Source organism: Rhinopithecus bieti, unplaced genomic scaffold (assembly GCF_001698545.2).
Source record: "Rhinopithecus bieti isolate Rb0 unplaced genomic scaffold, ASM169854v2 scaffold_10354, whole genome shotgun sequence".
NCBI lineage: Eukaryota > Metazoa > Chordata > Mammalia > Primates > Cercopithecidae > Rhinopithecus > Rhinopithecus bieti.
The window spans coordinates 1387745-1391715 of NW_016806491.1; the positions used below are offsets into that span (position 1 = coordinate 1387745).

Here is a 3971-nt window from a genome sequence, read left to right on the forward strand (position 1 = left end):
CAGGTCTTTTTCTCCTGAAGGAAACAGTTCCATCCTCTTAACCACTTAGGCTACCTGGAAGGGAAAAGCAGAAGAGCGAAGAACTGGTCACTTATCATGTGTAGCCTGCATTTAAGAAAGAAGAAAGGGCTACAGAGGGAAATAAAGGGCGGGTCTTTTTCTGAGGGTGCCAGAAAATTCTGACCTTCTGACAAGATGAAAAAAGACAGACAACCCCTCTCATGTGGCCTAATCAGTGTCCCTGGAATGACTCATCAGATTAGGGGCTCCTTCTTGGAGTGGGAATGAAGATAAGGACCAAGGAGGAACATGGATGAACTCCTCTCTCTTCATACCCGAACTCACAGTATCCCTAAAAGGCATTTTAAATGGAGAAATTGAGACTCAAAGTAGAGAAAATAAAGTGAAGTCATACACTAGGAGCAGAGCCAGGTTTTGAACCCAGATTTGACTGGTTGTAAAGTATAGCCAGTTCTGGCCAAACCCCAAGACTCCCCACTTCCACTCCCCATCAGAACCTATTTGGTTTTCTGAGACAGAGTCTTGCTCTATCACTTAGGCTGGAATGCAGTGGTGGGATCATAACACTGCACCTCGAACTCCCAGGCTCAAGTGATCCTCTCACTTCAGCCTCTTAGATAGCTGAGACTACAGGTACATGCCACCACACTGGGCTAATTTTTTTTATTTTTTGTGGAGATGGGGTCTTGCCATGTTGCCCAAGCTGGTCTTGAACTCCTGAGCTCGAGAGATCTACCCACCTCAACCTCCCAAAGTACTAGGATTACAGGCGTGAGCCACCTGACCCAGCCCAGAACCTGTTTTATTTAGTGGAGGCAATCTTTCTTGCATCTTGCAGTCTTATGTCTTTTCCTACCCTGGGATATAAGGTGAAATTCCTTGTCTAGAAGAACCACAGCTATAGCAATTATTCATCTATCCAGCAAATATTTGTTGAGCATGAGGTCTGTCCCTGGTTCCGGGTCATGAAATCACTTCTATGATTAATTCAATTCCCTGAAATGTGATAAGCAGTTAAATGGATCCAGCCCTAGGAGAACTGATTGAAAAGTGAGGAAGTAGAGGGTGAGAGGACAATGACCAACATTTAAAAGCCCTAAAGTAGCTGAGGTTCCTCACTGAGGGTAGGACAGGAACTATGCTGTTTACACAAAATGAGATGGTGTCAGTGAAGATTTCTGGGGGATGGGGGAGAGTGTGTGCACATACTCGTTTCTCCCTGATCGTTTTCTGTGCTGATGAAATCTTATTCTACAGATAGATTGTGCTTTTTTTTTTTAAATTCATTTTTTGAAGCTGATTGGCAGTTTGTAATCTTTCCAACCTTTTCCTGAGCAATTCTAATCACCTTTCAGCTTTTTTTGAGGTACTATGCAAAGCAATCTAATTGTTGACATAAACCAATGTTGGTTATACAATTAACCCTAGCACAGAGTGGATTTATCTACTCTGGTTTATCCTTAGCAAAATGTAAATCCCACACCTACCACAGTTTCAAACTACTTTCCTTCAGCCTTCTATTAATGTAAGTTCAGGTAATATTAACTTAAATGTGGTTTGCATGATCAATCTGTTCTCTAAAGTTATACAATGTTTTCCAAATCAAGTATGCTTAATTTTTAGATCATCTAGGGGAAAATAGAGCACAATAATAAATATCAAGGGCCCTGAACTTCACCATCTAGGTGAAGCCCCAGTGACTGCATTTAGTAGCTCTGTGACCTTGGCAGAAGCATTGAACTTTTCTCTGCTTTTTCTTATATATAAAATGGGGATAATAAACAGCTTCTTTTCCAGAGTTGAGAGGGGAATAAATGAGTCAGTACTGCTCAGTAGGAAATACATGAAAGTCGGTAAATGTCAGTTTATTTTTTATTTATTAATTTTTTTCAGGCCAAGCATGGTGGCTGTAATCCCAGCGCTTTGGGAGGCCAAGATGGGTGGATCGCTTGAGACGAGGAATTCAAGACCAGCCTGGGCAACATACTGAGACCCTGTCTCTACTAAAAAAAAAAATTTGCTAAAAAGTTAAAAACATTTTTTTCTTTTTCTTTTTTTTTTTTTTTTAGACAGGGTCTTGCTCTGTAGCCCAGGTTGGAGTGCAGTGGCATGATCATGACTGACTACAGCCTCAACCTCCCGGGCTTAAGTGATCCTCCCACCTCAGCCTCTGTAATAGCTGAGACTACAGGCATGAGCTGCCATGCCCAGCCTAATGTCAGTTTTCACCATTATTAGTTTTTAAGTTTCTTTCCCTCTGCTGCCTTCCATTTGAACAATTAAAGCCATTTATTTCATTTAAAAAACCTGATTAAATAATATTTATTGATTCTCTATTAATTATTGGTAAAAGATGCAGAGCAGACACAAAAAGATGAAACAATAAAAACTACCCCTTAATCCTAGGCCTAAGAAATATAACCACTTTTAAAACAACTTTCAAGAAATCTGGCCGTGCACGGTGACCCACACCTGTAATCCCAGCACTTTGGGAGGCCAAGGTGGGCAGATCACTTGAGGTCAGGAGTTTGAAACTAGCCTGGCCAACATGGCAAAACCCTGTCTCTACTAAAAATACAAAAATTAGCCAGGCGTGGTGGTACATGCCTGTAATCCCAGCTACTAGGGAGGCTGAGGCAGGAGAATCACTTGAACCTGGGAGGCAGAGGTTGCAGTGAGCTGAGATTGCACCACTGCACTCCAGCCTGGGTGACAGAGTGAGATTCTGTCTAAAAAAAAAAAGAGGGATGTCAGGGGGGTGCGGACTTGCTTTGGCTGGGCTGTCGTGGCGGTCGTTGGGTGGGCTCGGGTGCCGGCGTTGATGGTGCGCTTTGTACCCACTGGATTCAGAAAGTACCCAGAGCCAGCGCTTCGCCCTGGGCTCAGAGCCACTCATCCGACCTGCGCCGAGCTGCTCGCGCGCAATGCGACTGACAACTCGGGTGGTCTGAACCGCCTGGACTCAGAGGTCCATGGCGAGCACGGCGTGAAGTACCTGAGCAAGGAGGAGGCCCCAGGCCGTGGACAGGAGCCATTTAACGAATACCAGTTCAGCGTGGACCAACTTATTGACTGGCCTGGGCTGAGCTGTGCCACAGCCATCGCCAAGCATATCCCCCCACGTCCATGTCCAGGAGCCCCCTACTGTCTGGTCATCTGTGGCCCGGGGAATAATGGAGGAGGATGGTCCTGGTCGTGCCGACACCTCAAACTCTTTGGCTATGAGCCAACCATCTACTACCCCAAAAGGCCTAACAACCTCTTCACCTGGCATTGGTGACTTGTGCAGAAAAGGAACATCCCTTTCCTTGGGGAAATGCCCCTCAGAACCACGATGATTGATGAACTGTATGAGCTGTGGTCGATGCCATCTTTGGCTTCAGCTTCAGGCGATGTTCGGGAACCGTTCACAGCATCCTGAGCGTCTGAAAGGGACTCACTGTGCCCCATTGCTAGCATCGACAGTTCCTCAGGATGGGACCGTGGAGAAGGGAAACTCTGGAGGGATTCCAGCCAGACTTGTCATTCTCACCTCACTACGCCCCCAAAAAAATCTGCAACCCAGTTTACTGGTCGCACCATTACCTGGGGGGGTCGTTTTGTGCCACCTGCTCTGAAAGAAGTACCAGCTGAATCTGCCACCCTACCCTGACCACCGCGTTGTTCATCGTCTGCAGTGAGGTGAAAGGGGTGGGTATTCTTCCAAAAGACTTAGACCCCTTCTCTTCGGAACTGTGGAATCCTGGGAGCTCCTCTGGCAAATAAAGGTCAGTGAATGGTGGAAATCAGGGAGCAACCCTGGGATTGGGTGCCATCTCTCTAGGGGTACACAACGGGAAAGAGGTTGCTATGGTATTTGGAAACAATGAAAATGGACCTGTTAGATGAACAAAATAATAAATAAATAAAATAAATAAATAAATAAAAATAAATAACAAGAAAAAAAAAGA

General features: G+C 45.2%; 1 pseudogene; it reads left to right on the forward strand.

Moving 5' to 3' along the window:
- Nucleotides 1–2842: 2842 nt before the first annotated feature.
- On the forward strand, nt 2843–3701 carry LOC108532643 (NAD(P)H-hydrate epimerase pseudogene; annotated as a pseudogene).
- The last annotated feature ends 270 nt before the right edge of the window (nt 3702–3971 follow it).